Raw genomic sequence first — 19,185 nt, 5'->3', positions numbered from 1 at the left:
TCGCAGCGGACTGGGGGTGCGGGGGGGACGAGGAAGGTCGCTGCAGGCTGGGAGTGTCGGGGGACGGAGGGTTGCAGCAGGCTGAGGGTGCGCGGGGGACGAGGAAGGTCGCGGTAGGCTGGGGGTGTGGGGGGACAGGGGGTTGCAGCAGGCTGGGGGTGCGGTGGGGACTGGGGCGGGCTGGGCGGCCGGGTTAGTGAAGGTTGCGGCCCGCTGGGAGCGCGGGGGGCGAGCAAGGTCGCGGCGGGCTGGGGGTGTGGGGGGACGGGGGGCGGGCTGGGGGTGCGGATTAGAGAAGGTCGCGGTGGGCTGGGGGTGCAGGACGGGCGAGGAAGGTCGCGGTGGGCTGGGGGTGCGGGCTGGGAGTGCGGGGGGGACAAGGAAGGTTGTGGGGGGCTGGGGGGCGAGGGAGGTTGCGGCGGGAGGAGGCGGTTTAGAGAGGGTTGCGGCGGGCTGGGGGTGCGGGGGGCAAGGGAGGGTGCGGGGGGAGGGGGCAGGCTGGGGGCGGGTTAGAGAGGGTTGCGGCAGGCTGGGGGTGCGGGGGGGCAAGGAAGGTTGCGGGGGGAGGGGGCAGGCTGGGGGCGGGTTAGAGAGGGTTGCGGCGGGCTGGCGGGCAAGGGAGATTGTGGGGGGAGGGGGCAGGCTGGGGGCGGGTTAGGGAGGGTTGCGGCGGGCTGGGGGTGCGGGGGGGCGAGTTAGAGAGGGTTGCGGCGGGCTGGGGGGCGAGGGAGGAGGCGGGTTAGAGAGGGTTGTGGCGGGCTGGGGGGGAGGGAGGGTGCGGGGTGACGAGGAAGGTTGGGGTGCGGGGGGGACGAGGAAAGTTGCGGAGGGAGGAGGCGGGTTAGAGAAGGTCGCGGCGGGCTGGGGGTGCGGGGAGACGAGGGAGGATGGGGCGGGCTGGGGGTGCGGGGGGGGGGGCGAGTTAGAGAGGGTTGCGGCGGGCTGGGGGGCGAGGGAGGAGGCGGGTTAGAGAGGGTTGTGGCGGGCTGGGGGGGGAGGGAGGGTGCGGGGAGACGAGGAAGGTTGGGGTGCGGGGGGGACGAGGAAAGTTGCGGAGGGAGGAGGCGGGTTAGAGAAGGTCGCGGCGGGCTGGGGGTGCGGGGAGACGAGGGAGGATGGGGCGGGCTGGGGGTGCGGGGGGGGGGCGAGTTAGAGAGGGTTGCGGCGGGCTGGGGGGCGAGGGAGGAGGCGGGTTAGAGAGGGTTGTGGCGGGCTGGGGGGGGAGGGAGGGTGCGGGGAGACGAGGAAGGTTGGGGCGCGCTCGGGGTGCGGGGGGGCAAGGGAGGTTGCGGGGGGAGGGGGCAGGCTGGAGGCGGGTTAGAGAGGGTTGCGGCGAGCTGGAGGTGCGGGGAGACGAGGGAGGATGGGGCGGGCTGGAGGTGCGGGTTAGACAAGACTGTGGCGCGCTGGGGTCAGTGGCTGAGACGTGTCGGTACCAAACATACCCGAGAAAGCAGCACTCTAAAAACTACAACTCCCAGGTTGCGTCGCTCATGACGGAAGCGACTGGCGCAGGACGGAAGCCGGGTTCCCTGGCGTACCGCGATTGGCGTCCAGAACGCTGATATCACTTCCTCTTCCAACAACTTCCGTTTCCGGCCCCGCTTTGTAAACGGAAGGTGTAATGCCAAAAGCGCCTCCCGCCCAAACAGAGGGCGCTGGGCCCCGACCCGGCCGCTGCGAGAAGGGGGCACCGGACCCCGCCTCGGCCATGGTGCCGCTAGATCTGCGGTGGCTGATGGGAGTTGTAGGCCGGGGTATACTACATCTCCTACAAGCCTCTGCTTCATTCCTTGCCCCTGCCCCTCCCCCGCTAGCGGGGCTTAGCTGGGCACATGGTAATAGTGGGGGCTGTGGATGGGCGCAGAGGGTGGGGGGGTCTTACGGGGTGTGTGTGTCTCCTGAGGAGGATTGAGGCTGAGGGGCAATGGGGGGCAGGTGGGAGATGGGGAATAAACAGAGGGATTCCAGGGTTCCGGCAGTTTTGGGGTGTCAGGTTGTGGCTAGGCCCATCTGAGTTGAAGTGGGGACAGGTTGCTTTAGGACCTGCTCAGGGGGCATGGGAATGGGCAGGAGCAGGAGGGATGCAGGGGATGGGGGAGAGTAGAAGATTTTGGATGAGGAGGATGGGGGTGCAGATGCCCCAGGGGGAAGAAATGAGAGGGATTAGGGGGCTTTATCTAGGTGAGTGGAGGAGGGTGAGTGCCGGGGGGGAGGGTGGTAGGAGCAAGAGCTGAAGTGGTTTCAGAGGAGGAAACTGAGGCACATAAGCCAAGGAGGGAAAGCATAGTTGATGGGGGGGGGGTGGCTAAGGGTGCCCCACTGTAGCCTACTGTCCCCAGTCATGGGAGGGGTCACCCATCCCCCCCACTGTGAAGTTGGCTGCTCCCACTGGCAGCACAGCTCAGGGATGCTCCCTCTGTGACTTGCTGTTGCACATATAGAGGGCACGTCTCATAGCAGCTTGTGCTTCTCACCACCCCCCGGCAGCCAGAAGTTTCTGGCTCCTCCCTTCATGGTGGGAGAAAGCACAAGACACTCCCACCGCCCCTGCCACCTCCAAACCTTTTTCTCCTCGATCCAAGCCCCTGCTCAGTGCCTTGACCGTGCTGTGACGTCTCAACATAGAGATGGGGCAAAAGGGTACCTGCAAAAATCCTGGGATAGCTCCCCTCCAGCATGGTACATGTGGTCCAGAGTGAAGGGAAAGGGGAGTAGCCTGCCCCCTCTTCCCACATGTTTAGTAATTTGTGATGTAAAAAAACCTGCTGTGACGGTACAAATGGAGAAACAGATCTTTCTATACATTATTACAGAGATTAAGTGGCACTGTTATGCAAAGGTGCGTTGGAGTTAGAGATGCTAGAATGCATAGTCCACCACCACACATTTTTATTTAAAAAAACACTACCAACCTAACAGAATACATCCTTACTCTTTAGAGTAGGCTGCCAGTGTGATAAGCATGACTGAGATACTAAAGAACTCAGTTATATGTAGTTAAAATTGTCTGTATTGTTCCGTGGTGTGATGGTTCAGCCTCAAACGTGCTTGTTTCCCCATCTGTAGAAGGTTCAGGATTACATCCTCCTCCTCCTGCCAGCCAGAATCTTGTGTCTGAAGCAGATTTCAAGGCAGAAATAGACCTTTAGGGTCACCGCTTTGTTGTAGGTATAAAATTAGCATTTTGAAAAGTAAAAGAATGAAATAATTGTTTTCTCTTGCATTGCAATTTGATGTTCCTGTTCAAATATTGTGTGTAAATCAATCCTGTTTTGTGCATGAATGAGGAGTGTGTGTGTTAGAAGATAAGTGTGAAGGCAATCACCAGACCAAATGTTCTAGGGAGGACAGACAAAGGCGCCAGGAGATTACAACATGCCCCTATTGAGATGTCAAAGGGGCGCAGATTGACAAATTGAAAAAAATAAGGCAAGCACCTATCAACTGGGACAAGATAGCTGTGATCAAAACCAGCATGGGGTAAGTCCCCGAGAGACTGATGAAGGAATAAAATAAGAATAATTTTAGAAAACAAGTGCTCGTCAAACGGCAATTGACTATACAAAACTCATTGGTCCCAATGAAGTTAAGATCACTATATAAACAGGGTGCTTTGCTATGAAATTTTGGGTTTGTCTTGCCAAGACTTCCCCGGAGCATCGTGTCAGAACCGACAGAACCTGGCTCCTCCCTACCCGTGATCAACCTAGCTGGCCACTAGGTTGCTCCGGACTCTGTACTGGTAACTACATCTACTGGTGGGACAGTGTGAGTGTGATTGAATGCATATGCTAAGTGTTGTATCTCCAATAAACGCAGCGTATTGCCTTTTCCCCTGAAAAAGATCCTGTGTGCTTCTTATAAGCATAACACAGTAGGGGTGGGATACTGGAAGAAACGGGAAGGGAGGCATTCTGGGGAATACATTTTCAATGCCCAAGTGGGTCTTTGCAAACTTGTCAATATGATGTATTTATGTATTTTTAATCACACCCCCAGCTGCACGAAATAGCACATAGGGCAGCACATTCTGCAAACAAATGTAAGAGACTACAATTCCCCTGCTGCATCAAGACACACTGCACTAGAAGCACATGTGAGAAGCAGCAGCAGCTTTATGTCCTTGTTTCCCCCCCCCACACACACACACACTGAATAGATCTGCACAGAGAGCTAAAGACGTCTATGTCTCAATCACTACTGGACACATGCAGGTGAACATGTCTATGATGGGAGGCTGTAGACCAACAGACAAGGAGAGAGAGCACGTTGGCCAATACCTTAGAGAGAAGTAATGAAGGAAGAACAAAGAACACCTGTAGTCACCTTCCTGGTTCCAGGCCTCTGCTCAGGAGGACATGCTTCTCCCTGCCCTGGGAGATCAGAAACTCCCAAGATGGTGAAATTCTCCCCCTGCACCCAGAATGAGCAGGAAACCTTTTATTAGAAACTAAGCTGCAGCTAGAGGGAGCAGGAGTCTGTACTCAGCCTTTACCACACATTTATCTTAGAAGCCAGTCAGTGTAATGCACGGATGATGTTCCCAGAGCAGCAGTGACACCCGGTGGGTGGGCAGTCAGGATAATGCATCTGCCCTGGAGCAGCAGTGACACCCAGGGGACACACAGAGTAATGCACAAACTGTTTATTCAGGAGCAGCAGTGACACCACTGGCTAGTCAGGGGTAATGCATGGACTCTCTCTTCCATGGAGCAGTGGTGACACCCAGTGGCAACTCAAAGTAATGCGCAGAGTGTTTCTCAGAAACAAACAATAACACCCCGTGGCCAGCCGTGGGCAGCGCCAGCCTCTTCTGGTGGCAGCTGCAATCTTCTTTGCCATGAGGCCCTGCCCCTCCTGTGGCTCCACCCCCTGCTCCTCCTCAGTGAAGTGCCAGCCCCGCCTCCTCTCCTCCAAGGCCCTGGCCCATGGCCATGTCAGAGGCCAGAAGCCAGAGTCAGGCAGGGTGAGGCGGCTGCCGCACTAGCTGATGTCAGAGTGCAGACAGCCGCAGAGCTTCCCCATCTTGTCCTCCTTGGGACCGCAGGGCTGTGGCTGCTCCTCAGCTCCCTACTGCCCTTTGACTGCTCACCGCCCATAAGAGCCTCCCTGGTGCGGGGTCCAGCTACGGAGCCAGCACAGCCCTCAGGGAGCAGGATTCAGGAACCTAGGCCAGAGCACATCAGTCCGGGATGCTGTGCTAAGCCTTGGACCCTCCACCTGCCCTGGGTGATGCACCTTTGTGAGCGGACACACGGGCCAAGGGCAACTCTTGGTCCCCCCGCTCACATCCTCTGAAGCAAGCCAGAGTTGGTAGGGAGGAGGACTAGAGTGGCGTGACCAGGGAAGCTCACCCAAGTGATGTAGAAGGAAGAGAGTTGAGGACTGAGCATCTCTGGTTACAGGGAAGTTGCTCTCCACATAGTTACCATACTTCAGGAAGACTCCATAGCACCAGACAAGTCCTTGAGAGGGGACAAACGACTCCCCCAAGCTTATCGTACCTCACATAGATGCAAAGGCATTTTCTCAGAGACCCACCCCATGCTGACAAGAGTTCTTGCAGTCCTCCCTCAATACTTAACTTAAGCACATTTCTATTTGTTCTGACTCCACAGATCACTGTCTGGTTTCCATCTCCCTGGATGGTCTCAGGGTGGTTGCTCCTTTTGGTCTCTGCCACAGGTTGGTCATTCTCTCATCTACCCAAAATCAATAGGAACTGAAAAGAGAGAGAGAGAAAACACTTGTAAGTTAAGCAAGCACTGGTGCATGGAAGACTTAGACAGACAGACAGACACACACACACACACACGTCACCTGGCTGCTACTCATTGGATCCCCTTCCCTATACCTCTCCAGCCTACCCAGGGCCTAAAATGCTCATCACTCATAAGGAACTATAACCAACCAGGTCTCTCCACACCCTCAGTCCACGACACCCAGGCCTGCCCAGGATGCTCTGGTTCTCTGAAGAAAGGAACGGTTGAGTATGGAACTGGAGAACAATGTGGTCTCCAGTGACTCTCACCAGATGACATGGAAGGACAGACCAGAAACTACAGAGCATCTCTACTTGCACGCAGGTCACCCTCCTTCACATTTAGTTATGGGGACGAGGGGGACACTTCCAGACAATTACCAGCCAAAGACACTTCTACTATCTCCTGTCATTGGATATGGGCAGGTGTAGAAACCCGTGGGGGATGCAGATTTGGGTGTTAATAGCTCTGTGCCTAGATGGGTCATGTTAGGTATAGATTTACAGGTGGAGAGGCATGAATGGAAGTGACTTATTGTTGCTGCTGTCTCTAGTCTAGTGGATGCGATCTAGAGCTGACGGGAGACCTGTCTGCTTCCCTGAAATTATGTTTTAAGTGCTTGGGTAGTCAGAGCCCTCTGAGAGAGGGGTGAGAGGCCATTCAAAGGGAGCTGATCCCTGTGTGCAGGCCCTTGCAGGGGGAGGTGGCAGAGGCCTTGCACCTGTGGTGTACCTAACGGTGTAATGGGAAAGGGGATTGTGGTTGAGAGCCTTCACAGCATTGCAAACTCCAATGATAACTTTCATATTTCTTCTTGGGTTGTGTTTAGAACCAAGGGAAAAGAAGTTTGAGGATCAGAGTCCAGCCCTGTTGTGAAATGGAAAGCACACCTGAGCAAGTGCTTCATGGGCCCCGCACTGCCTATCAAACTTCTCCATCAATGAGCGGGAATGAATTTCTTCCTGTCTCGGGTGTGTTGAGTTCACACAGGCTTTTTGCTCCCTTGGGGTGGGGTGTGGTCTTTGGCTGAAGGTGACATGGTTTGGTAGCCTTGAGGATTCTATGTTACTCCTGGAGGAATTCTGTGCCACTGTACATGTTCATAATTAATGAGATGCACATATTTTTAATTTGTTGCTCAGAAAAAAGACTTCTGCTAGAAAGTTGCTGCAATTCCACCTTTCCCCGCCCCCCTCCACACCCCACCAGAGGGCTCTGTGGCACTAGATCAGAGCAGCAGCTCCCAGGAGAAAACTTCTGCAGCTCTGCCTTTTGCCCACCAGAGGGCACTGTGGCGCTAGAACACAATAGCCGCTCCCAGCCAGCCTTTTTCACAGCACCTGTTGGGCCAGGTCAGGAGACAGGCTATGGGGAGACAGACAGGGTCTCATAAGGGCTAGTGGGGGAGGAGAGGTGGGGGCAGGGGCTGAATGGGAGTGGAGGTGCAGGGCCACATGGGCAGAGGGAACAGGAGTACTTGTGGCACCTTAGAGACTAACAAATTTATTAGAGCATAAGCTTTCGTGAACTGCAGCCCACTTCTTCGGATGCATAGGGGCAGAGGGGGAGTGAAGCGCAGAGCTGACCTACAGGGGAAAGGGGGTGGCTGAGCAGGTGCACAGACACACATGGGGACAGGGGGAGGAGGTGCAGGGCTGGGGGGGAGTGGATGTGAGAGTGGGGGTGAATGACATGTGGACAGGGGGTGCAAGGACACATGGGGATGGGGGAGTGGGTGTCTAAGTGGGGGTGCACAGAAACATGGGGGTACAGGGGCAGATCTGCCTCACTGAATGGGAGAGGCTAGGGGTCAGCCACAGTCTGCATGGGGGAAGCCCTAACAGTCCCCCCCCCCCCCAAAAAAAAACCAAACACACCCTGTTCCATACTTTTTCCACACATACTCAACATCCCTCCACGTTCACTCCTTCCCAGCAATTATTTCCCTCTCCCTGAGCTCCTCCTTTACTCCTGACTTCCCCATGCCTTTGCACTGCTTCTGAGGGATGCGGGAAATACGGTTCCATATTGTAGTTTTGTGATGTTATGAGTGTCATATATCTGATTGAAAGATGACAGGGCCAGAAAAAGTTAATTAACTCACCGACTGAGCTGACCCATGGGTGAACTTTAGAGACTGGCTAGGAAGATAGGTAAATGAATAGAGCTTTGAAATGTAAGTCTGTATTGTTAGAGGTAAAAGGGTAGATGTTTGCTCAGGGCTTGTGATGTAGGCAAACAAGTCTTGTCTATTGCTAGAGTTTTAATTCAAAGATCAAAAAGGAAATATTAACATTCATAGATTATAGGACTGGAAGGGACCTCGAGAGGACATTTATAATGATACTTAAGTGAAATAGTATTATTGGCTAGATGTCTCTTTGAAGGTTGTGGTAACCTATATCTAAACTGTTTAATGGATAAATGATCCTGTGCTAATTGCCATGATGTTTAGAAGAAGGAAAGTTGAGCCTATTGTTTTCTCAGGCCAAAAGGCTGCTGGAAATGTATAAAAACCTTGGGACACGATCCTTCTGCATCTCAGATCTGCTTTGGGTTTCAAGAAGGGGAAACCTTAATCCACAAGGATTGAGATCCCCAGTCACTGACTGGAGTCATCCTGAATATAAACATTAAATTATAACCTATGGACTATATCTAAAAGAACTTTTGGCAACTACAAGCTCACCTCTGCTATGTATCTGAACCTCACGAATTAAATTCAAGTCTGTATGTATATTAATCTTTTAACCAACTCTCTCCTTTTTAAAATTTTTTTTTAATTTAGTTAATAAAAATTGGCTATAAGCGTGTATTTTGGGTAAGATCTAAGTTATAATTAAACCTGGGTGTGTGGCTGATCCTTTGGAATTGGAAGAACCTTTTCTTTTATATGATAAGATTTTCAGTAATCATCACCATATCTGACGTGTGTGTCTGGACAGAGGCCTGAGGCTGGGCACTTTAAGGAAACTGTGTTGTTTGAACTTCTAAGTAACCAGTGAAGTACTATAAAAGCTGTTTTGTGCTGGTTTGGTAAATCTAAGTATTAAAATATCCACCAGCGTTTGGGGTTTGTCTGCCCCGTTTTGTTTGCAGTTCACCCTGATTAAGTGACCTCAGCTGGCTCCCACGGGCAGCATCCTCACAAGTTTATATCAATTACTCACAGTTCTGTATTAATATGCCTAGTAAGGAATTATTTGTCAAAAAAAATTCTGAATCTTTTTGTCTGCATTAGACATACTTGCCAACAGGTATTTTTAAATAAATGACCAAAAAATTGAAACTGGTGTGATTATATTGTGTTATTTTGACAAACAAAATATGCAGAATTTTAAAATATTGTGCACAGAATTTTTTATTGCAGAATTTTTATTTTGTTGGCACAGAATTCCCCTAGGAGTAATACTCCTCTCTCCTTGAATCAAGAGTCCCCAGCCCTCCTTGCCAGAGCTGGGTTCAGTGAACTCTCCCTCCCAGTATCTGGAGCTCCCAGCTCTCATTCCCAGAAATAGGTTCTGTTCCTTTCCTCCCTGCAAGAGCCAATCTTGCTCCTTGCAGCACACACTTGCAGCTACTTCCTCACTCCTGCTACAGGTTCTCAGCCATCTGCCCTCTATGAGCCCAGGCTCCCACCAGAGCTCCCTTCCCCAGGGACTATCCCAGGAACCTGTCCCTTCCTCCCTTATTTCCCCAAGTCTCTCCTGAGTTAATCACACGACCTCCTCAATTCTTATTTGCCCTCCCCATCTGGAGAGGAAAGCTTAACTTGTCTCACACAAACCTTAATTTTTCCAGCTATGGGTCTGATCCAACACGTGGGTAACAGCACTTCCACATGTAACCATCTCCAGGGATGGGCCTAATAGTAACAAAGCAATCGTGTTGTGCAAGGTAAACAACAGACAGTAAATGTAGCTCTGCAATGACCAGCTTCAGTCATCTTCCTAGATAAAAATGTTTAATCTTGTCTGAAGAGAAAAATATTTTATAGTTACATATTAGACAAGCTTTTTAATTCACATATTTTAAGCCTGAGACAGTGAGACATTCTATACCTTGGGGAGCATACTGTAACCCCCATATTTCTCATTATCATATAATCATGATCTTGCATATAAAGCATTCCTTGTAAGGTATCAGGGGAAAGGTTATGATCTGCTGGAAGACATTTCTCTATCCATACATGTGTATCATTAATGCATATGAAGTTATGAGAATCTTGTTGTATGGTGGTCATTAAAACATGCTGTAAGGTGGGGAAATCAACTAGATAGTAGCTCCCCAGAGGCAAGGAAAGTAATCAATGCCCAGGCAGGGTGTCAAAAAACCCATCATCCAGCAAGGGAGCTACAATGTAATGACTCACCTGCATGAGGCCACACCAGAGGAATTACTCAACCTTGCTTGGAGAGACTCAGCAATGCCCCCCAGACATGCCTGGACTTGTGCTGGGGGTATAAAACAGGCAGAGTGCACACATACTGGGCCCTTCTCCTGCCCCCACCTATGCTGCAAGCAACCAAAACACCAAGAAGATGACAAGACTCCAATACAGGAGATTGGCCCAGGTTTAAGGAACAAACTTGTATATTAAGGATTGCAATATCCAGTGGGGTGAGAAAAACTGCTTAATCTAGTTGCTGCCCAGTCTAATGGAGTTGAGAGTTTAGACTGCATGCTTATATTTTATTTCTTTTGGTAACTAACTGACTTTCTGCCTCTCACTTAAAAATCTACCTTTTATAGACAAACTTGTTTGTTTATCTTTACCAGTGAGTTTGTACAAAGTGTGGGGCAAATCTGCTGAGGTTTGCAAAGGTTGGTGTAGGTCCACTTTCCATTGTTGAAGTGGTGAACCAATTAATACATTTGCACTGCCCCTCTTGAGCAGGGCAAGATGATATATTCCTGGGGTACAGTGCTGGGAACTGCAGGGCATATGGCTAGTGCCTTTCTCTGGGAGCATTCATGCATGGCTCTGGGAGCATCCATGCAATCTAGCTGGGTGTGGGGCTCCACATGCAGTTGTGCTGAGTGATCACAACTCCTGTAGAGCTTGCTGCTGGTCACTAGCAAGGCATTGTGAGAGGCAGCCCAGACTGGTGAGAGTTCAGGGGGCACAGTCCCAGGCTGCACCTTTGGGGATCCCATCACAGACAAGGTGCACTCACTGCTAGTGGTGCCTCTTCCTGGCCACTCTGAGGGATTAGCTCTACAGTTGCCATGTCCTCCTCACCTAGTATGTCTCTCTCGCCCTGGAGACCGGTCTCACTCCAGGAACTGCAGCTGCCCCTTCATGACCAGGCCCTCCAGCCAGGTCATCATCCATGTTTCCCTCTCCCAGGGTTACCCAAAGTCCTTCTATACAAACAGTCTCAGGAAGTCATCTCCTGTACTGCCCTGATAGTGCCACTTCCCCAGCAGACAGTAGGGGAACCTGGGTCTACCCTCTAGTCCAGGTTCCAGTCCAGGGACCCTCAACCCAGCAGTTCTGGGCTTTATTCTCCCACTCCTCACTGCTCTTTCCCTAGACTGCTTTCTACCATTCCTGCCCCCCACCCTGGGAGTGCCAGTTTCAAGTTCTCCTCCCTAATAACAACTCTCCTCACCCAGGAGCAGCCTCCAAACACTCCTCCCACTTCCTGTTGCCAGCTTTATAGGTCCTGCCCAGCTGAGCCTGCTTGCAGTCAATTCTCTGCTCTCTGGCTCTTCCTCCAGGTGCAACCTGTGGAGTTAATAGACCTGACTAATCACCTAAACCCCTCCCAGTCCTGGGTGGGGTAGACACCCCACCACAAAGCTCCACATTGGATGCCAGTTAAATATAGAATAATTACTGTTTGAGATTTACAAACATTAAAGAGCTTTGGTTATTGCTTGAAAACAAGTTACATTTGACATGCATTTTATAAACAATTGATTAATAACTTGGAGCTTCCCTGAACGTTTTATTAATTAGGGCATGAATAATTAACAATCAAAGCCAGCGTCTTCACTTTCTACATTATCCTGAATAATGAGGATTTTTCGCTGCATATTTATATATTCACTATGAAACAAGTGACTGTATGTTCTTATAGAGCAGTTGTAAGCTTTGCCACAGGAATTAGGCTATTGAAAAAGAAAAGCAAACAGCATGAGGCAGTGAAGTAGCTACCTGCTCCGTAAAACCTCCATCTCACACACAACCTACTAGTAGATAGCTAGTGGAAAAGATTCTCTTTTTCCTAATTTGTAATATGGGGATGACAACACACTTTCCTTTGAATCTGTTCATGAAAAGCCCTCCACAGGGGCAGCCATTTTGATTACGCTAGCACATGACCCCAATTCCCTCACACACACCTTTGAAGGCTAGCTGCCGTGGTGCAGTTAGAAGCATTAAATACTAATTAACAGTTACTGTAAAACTTGATTCTGCTGCAGACTTTCTGTTCAGTGATTCCAAAGAGCTCTGATCTACATAGGCAGAAATTTGTCCTTTACATGACTGGCCCCATAAAGGTTTTGGTCCTGGCTCAATCAAATACTGGTGCACTTGAGCAGGGCTACACACACATGCAGTCAGTGGGTGTTTCCAGGCCTAGGACCTGGACCCACACTTGGAAGGGGTCTATAATGACACAAGCCCCAGCATCTTGGCAGTGGGTCCCTCTCCCAGGTTGGAGGCAGGGCCGGGCCGGGCCCGGCTGCTTCTAGTGCTGACAGAGACTTGGCCAGTGGGGAGAGAGACAGGGTCGGCACCACCATGCTGTGCAATGGACACTTGACAAAATTACTGTACTTAGTGATGGAGATTGGGGGTGTTATGTCAGTCAGTCATTCAACATTTCTTGTCAAATTACCACAGGCCTCAAAATTTTTACCATGGACACGTTGCTGATCCCTGGAGAAAGAGAGAGCAGGTCCCTGGGACTCCTCCCTTCACACAGCTTCTTGGGACCCCCCCAGCCCAGCCCTGCAGAGGGGCCACTGACACAATGGTGTGTGTGGGGGGGGGGGGGGGGTGTCAGTGCTTCAATTGGTGGTTATACACAGGGCAGTGTCACAGCTAGCCACCAGAAGTCACTGCCCAAATGGTGTGGGGGAGGTCTACACACAGGTCATCCCCTGCCCCACCTGGGGTCATTCCCCAAGGGGGGGGAACCCAGCCCACTGCCCAAACTTTAACCTTAACCCTTCTTATGTTTTTATTGTGATGTTGTATTTACCATATTTAATACATTATTAAAAACAAATCTTAAGGAAATTATTTATGATCCTATACCTTCACTGGTGCCTGAATTGCTGGTTGTCAGAAATGGCTACCTCTGAACCAGGGGAGGGGCAGACAGCTGTTCCTCCTGTCACAGTTTGCTACTCCTGTGAAATCTCTTTAAAATCTGGACACAAGTAAATCAAAATTTTGCTAATTTAGAACACATACGTATTAGAACAATCTCATTTTATGAGTGTCCCAATTTAAAATAAAGATTTCACAGAAATCAAAACTCTGACATGGTCCAACCCACCTGTCACAACTCCCTAGACCCAGAAATGGGAAATTGTGGGTGTAGCAAATGTGGCAGGACAGCCCCCCCCAAAAAAAAAATCTAGGTGTCAGTAACTCCTAGTAGTAGGAAATTGGGACACCGAGCAGTTTGTGATGCTTCAGCCCCGGCCCAGCTTTGCCCACCCCGTTGAGCCAGTTTTGTGCCCTGCAGGTAGTCACTATGGTGTAACGTTGCTATGGTACTACAGAGAAGATGGTGGCAATACCTACTCCTGAGACACCAGGGGCCCCACCTGTTTGGGTCGCTGGCTGCCTGGCTCAGCTGGGCCCTGGGCTGCAGCTCCAGCTGGAGGCGGGCGGGGTTTGTTAGCCTCAGTCTCTGTGCTTAGTAGGCTGCTCTGGGTACAGGATGTGAGGAGGTTTGAGGGACCCCCCTGGCCAGAGTCTTGCTGCCCAAGGAAGGTGAGACCTGTGGCAGGCTTTGGAGCAGGTGGTTCAGCAGCCAGAAGACCGCATGCTTGTACATCCCTGAGCAGCAGGTTGCGCTCTGCATGTAGCACCAGTGAAGCGGTGCGGGGGCAGGTTCTGCTGGGTGGATGGTGCAGGAAACAGGGGCCCGGAGGTGACAGGGCCAGCAGCGGGATAGCTCCGTGGTTGTCCCTTCCCCTTGCCTTTATCCCAAAGAAGTCTGTACCTAACCAGAATGCTCACATCCTCTGAAGGAAGCTAGAGGCAGTACAGACAAGGAGCAGAGTGCAATGACCAATTATTCACACCCAGTGATGTGGAAGGCAGAGAGCTAAGGCTTGAGCATCTGTGATTACAGGCTATTTGCCTTCCTGGAAGATAACCATAATTCAGGAAAACTAATACTTTCCCTTCCCTGGGCCATGACAACTCCCTGAGTGGGAAGCCAGGGCTCCCCCAACCTTCACATGCCCCAGTTATATTCAACGACTTTTTTCTCATGGACCCACCCCATGCTAACATAACACGTTTCTCTCCAGAGACAAGAGCGTTTGCAGCACTCTTTCAATACTTAGCTTAAGCAAATTTCCATTTGCACCTACTCCACAGCTCGCTGTCTGGTTTCTATCCTGCTGTATGGGCTCAGGGTGGCTGCTCCTTCTCCTGGTCTCTCCTCCAGGTTGGCCATTCTCTCATCTGCCCAATGTCATTAGGAACTGAAAAGAGGACGTAGGCCAGTACTGGCGTCTGGAGGACAGACATGGGCAATCAGGTCACCTGGCTTCTGCTTCCTGGAGCCCCCTTCCCTAGTCCCCTCCAGCCCAGCCAGTGCTTGAAGTGATCAGCTCTGGTAAGGGACTATAGTCCTGCAGGTCTCTCCCTACCCCCATCCCATCCCATGCCTGGCCAGGATGCTCAGGTCCTCTGAAGGACCAGAAGATGGTTTTCTTTGGCAGTACTCGATATTGTGTCCAGTGACTCACACCCAGTGACTTGGAAGGACAGACAAGGAATAACAGAGTGTCCCGAGTTGCAGGCAGGTTTTCCTCTTTCACATTCAGTCTTGGGGAGCAAGGTGATGCTCCTAGCCCATTAAGAGCCAAATGCAGGGCTCCAACCTCCCCAGGACCCATCCCATGCAAACAAGAATCATCTCTCTGCTCTCAGGGAGGCACCTTGCTACTCAGACACTGGATAGAGAGACATCATTTCAGCAAAATACACAGCTGCTCCTCCTCCATCACCAGATAGAACTCTTGGGCTCCTCAGCTCCTGCCAAATTGGATGTCTGGGCTGCTCAAGTCCTCTTCTTCCAGCTCCTCCTGGCTGGGCTGCTCCATTGGCCTGACAAGTCCTCTGCAAGCACAGCAAATAACCCAAGAGCCATCACTGCCCAAACCTGTGCTGCGGTCTGAGCTTCTTCTTCCCTGTCTCATCCATGCTAGAGCAGACCTAGATTAAAAGAGAGAGTCTACAATGATTAAGGCTAAGATTATGTCACAGAGATCACAGAATTCATGACTTCCAGAGATCTCAGTGAAGTTTTCTGCCTCAGCCCTGGGGCAGTGAGACCGGAACTGTCAGCCAGCAGGGGCCCCCTGCAGCCCCCAGCAGCCATGGGTGATGGGGGAGCTCCCACAGGCCTATGCCACAAAAGATGGAACCCATATCTCCCAGCTACTGTGAGCACTTGGGGCCCCCCAGAGCTCCCAGCCACCACATGTGACAGGGGGACCCTGGAGCTCCCAGCTGCCACAGGCAGCCCTCAGCCGGTGCAGGCAGCTGGGGGACAGGAAGACCCTAGAATTCCCAGCAGCCACGGGTGGCGGGAGGATCCCGTAGTAGACCCATGCCATTGCAGATGCACCCCCGTAGCTCCAGCCACTGCATGTGGTGGAGGAACCCCAAATGCTGGGGTGGGGTGCAGCTCCCAGCTGCCACAGCAGGGGAACCCTGTAGCTCCCAGGCACCACGGGCAGACTCTAGAGTTCCGCAGCCCAATGCCATTGCAGATGGACCCCATACCTCCTAGCCATCACAGGCGGACCCCAGAGCTCCCAGCCACCACATGTGACAGGGGGACCCTGGAGCTCTCAGCTGCTGCAGACAGCAGGGGAACCCCACAGCTCCCACAGGAAGACCCTGGAGCTCCCAGCAGCCATGGGTGATGGGGGAGCCCCCACAGGCCCACACCACTGTGTATGAACCCTGCAGCTCCCAGCTGCTGCAAGTGGACCCCAGAGCTCACAGCCGCTGCGGATGGACCCAGGAGTTCCAAACAGCCATTGATGGTTTGGGCACCCCGCAGCTTTTCAGACCCTGGAGCTCCCAGCAGCCATGGGTGGCTGGGGAGCCCCCACAGGGCCATGCCACTGCGGATCGACCCCGCAGCTCCCCACTGCTGCAAGCAGACCCCGTAGCTCCCAGCCGCCACGGGCGGACATCAGAGCTCCCAGCTGCCACATGTGGCGTCAGAATGTTGTGAAGGCCAAGACTATAACAGGGTTCAAAAAAGAACTCGATAAATTAATGGAGGATAGGTCCATCAATGGCTATAAGCGAGGATGGGCAGGGATGCTGTCCCTAACCAGTTTGCCAAAAGCTGGGAATGAGTGACAGGGAATGGATCACTTTATGACAGGGGCTCTCAAACTGGGGGTCAAGACCCTCAGGAGGTCACAAGGTTATTACATGGGGGGTTGTGAGCTGTCAGCCTCCACCCCAAACCCTGCTTTGCCTCCAGCATTTATAATGGTGTTAAATTAAAAACACTTTAAAATATATTTATAAAGGGGTCACACTCAGAGGCTTGCTATGTGAAAGGGGTCACCAGTACAAAAGTTTGAGAACCACTGCTTTATGATTAGCTGTTCTGTTCATTCCCTTTGGGGCACTAGTCATTGGCCACTGTCAGAAGACAGGATACTGGGCTAGATGGACCTTTGGTCTGACCCAGTATGTCCATTCCTATGTTCTTAGGAATCCAGGAGCTCCCAGCCACCATGGGCAGCAAGGGGACCCCACACCTTCCAGCCATCACGGGCAGACCCTGCAGCTCCCAGAGGACTCTGGAGCCGCACCCACAGATGATGGGGGGAGCCCAGGATCCACGGGAGCAGTTGGTAGATGCCCCCTGCTTCCCCATTTTGTCAGTTATTTTTAGTAAAAGTCAGGGACAGGCAGGGCCGTCCTAGCTATTCTGGGGCCCTACGGGGGGGCTGTCCCCAAGCCTCCATTGGGGCGGGGGGAGCAGGCCCCAGGCCTCCACGGGGGGGAAGCGGGGCTGGCTTGGGAGGTAGGGGGTAATCACCCCTCAGCACTCACTGACAGTGTGGCTGGTGCTGTGTCTGCACTTCCTGACGCTGGTGAGTACAGGCCCGGCCCTGCTGCAGAGCTCAGAGGAGTGGGGGTGGGGCTGGGGCAGGGAAGGGGCGGGGCAGAGCAGGAAGAGGTGGGGCTGGGGCAGGGAAGAGCCGGGGTTGGAGCAGTATGCAAATTTCCTGATGCCCTACGCAGCTGCATACTTTGCATATGGGTATGGACAGCCCTGGAGACAGGTCAGGGCTTCCATCAATTTTTATTTAATGCCCTGACCTGTCCATGACTTTTAATAAAAATAACATGACAAAAATCTTAGCCTTAACAATGATGGGTCAACTTGTAACCCCCTTTCCCAAAATTTTAGCCCCCTGTAGCAAACATGACCCTTCCCCCCTCTCTAGGGTGCAACTGACACTAAAACGACCTAAATACCCCTACTGATAAATCACTAGTGGTTGGCACCCCATTGCCACCCGTACTTCTATGCTGCTGCTGGACAAACCCTCTCTCCAAAATCCAAACCCCAACCCCAAATTTTAAACACCACCCCTTACCCGGAACTCAACTTGAACCAAAAATTGTTCACCCTAACCCTATAACCTGCTCCCCAATCCTAACCCTAACCCTATAACCTGCTCCCCAACCCCAACCCTATAACCTGCTCCCCAACCCTAACCCCAACCCTATAACCTGCTCCCCAACCCCAACCCTAACCCTATAACCTGCTCCCCAACCCTAACCCTAACCCTATAACCTGCTCCCCAACCCTAACCCTAACCCTATAACCTGCTCCCCAACCCTAACCCTATAACCTGCTCCCCAACCCTAACCCTATAACCTGCTCCCCAACCCTAACCCCCTTAAGCACCTCTGTAGCCCAATCCTCTAGCTCTGAACCCAACCCCTCTACGCCAGACACCGGAGCCCAGTTCCCCACTCCCACTGTGCAGCCCCCCAGAATCCTGCTCCGTACAGGCCGCCCGGCTACAGGGACTTCGCTCACACGCACAGAAACGGATTCTGCGGCTACAAACACCGCGCGCGCCCGCCAGGGCAGGGAGTTCGGTCCAACCCCCGCGGCAGCGCCATGGGCCTGCGGCTGGTTCGCTGCCCGCAGGAGCCTCGCGCTCCAGCCTGGCGATTTCCCGCCTCCCTTCAGCGACTCCAAACGGTCCCGGGGCTTCGAGATGTTTCTAAGCCGGGGCACCTGCAGCGATCTCCGCGCCCAGGCAGTGACAGCCCATTGGCTGCCAGCTCGGTCAGAAAACGTCACCTAGCGACAGCCCATTGGCTGCCACCCCAGTCAGAAAACGTCACCTAGCGACAGCCCATTGGCTGCCAAAAAACACCAGGGCAGGCAAGCGGGCGCGACCTGTGAACACCCCCCTGCGGCTTTTCGCCAGGCAGGACAGCAGCGCCCGCTGCTGGGGGTCTCCGTTCCGCCGCCCGGACAGCCGGAATCGGTGCCGCTCGGCCCAATGGGAGATCAGCGTTCAGAAAAACCTCCCCTCGCTAGGCCCAATGGGAGATCAGCGTTCAGAAAAACCTCCCCTCGCTAGGCCCAATGGGAGATCAGCGTTCAGAAAAACCTCCCCTCGCTAGGCCCAATGGGAGATCAGCGTTCAGAAAAACCTCCCCTCGCTAGGCCCAATGGGAGACCAGCTGTCAGCAAACGCCGCAGGCCGGCACCGCAGCTCTTCTCAAGTCGCCAGACAGCGAGCGCCCCGCCCCGCCCCCACCATGTAGCCGCTTTTCTTGCACCCACCAGCGGGCACTAAGTGGCCCCACGCTGCCGTCCAATCCAGGCACTGCCGCGCGCCTCAACCGCTGCCCCGCACTCTTCCATCCTGCGGTCAGTCACCCAGAGCCGCCATCATGACAGCGCCCCCAGGACGGGGGCAATAACCCCCCTCAACAGCTCATTTAAGACACACATCAGCACTCTACTGGCAAAACCTTCTAGAGACACAATTTTAAAATAGCCCCAGTCTTAGCTCAGCGCTCCTTCTCCATGTCGGGCAACAGGTTTTCAGGTCAGGGTGACCAGACACTCAGTCAGGGGCAGGCTCTGCCCAGGCAGGCTCCCAATAAGCTATACTAAAAATATGGGTCCCAACCCCAAAACTTACTCAA

At 52.7% G+C, this 19,185-nt stretch overlaps 1 long non-coding RNA gene across 2 annotated transcripts; it reads right to left on the bottom strand.

Moving 5' to 3' along the window:
• Positions 1-4,581: 4,581 nt before the first annotated feature.
• LOC128828984 (uncharacterized) lies at positions 4,582-18,934 on the bottom strand. 2 transcript variants are annotated; one of them, XR_008443269.1, is made up of 3 exons: positions 18,818-18,934; positions 9,553-15,183; positions 4,582-5,725 (listed from the first exon to the last, which is right to left on the bottom strand). It is a non-coding gene; the product is annotated as an uncharacterized LOC128828984 (long non-coding RNA). The 2 variants fall into 2 exon arrangements; XR_008443268.1 differs by lacking the exon at positions 18,818-18,934 and adding an exon at positions 18,062-18,238.
• Between the last annotated feature and the right edge of the window lie 251 nt (positions 18,935-19,185).

This window comes from Malaclemys terrapin, chromosome 25, assembly GCF_027887155.1.
Source record: "Malaclemys terrapin pileata isolate rMalTer1 chromosome 25, rMalTer1.hap1, whole genome shotgun sequence".
Lineage (NCBI taxonomy): Eukaryota > Metazoa > Chordata > Testudines > Emydidae > Malaclemys > Malaclemys terrapin.
The sequence above is the reverse complement of the archived record's forward strand: the minus strand, read 5'-3'. Positions and strand labels throughout refer to the sequence as shown.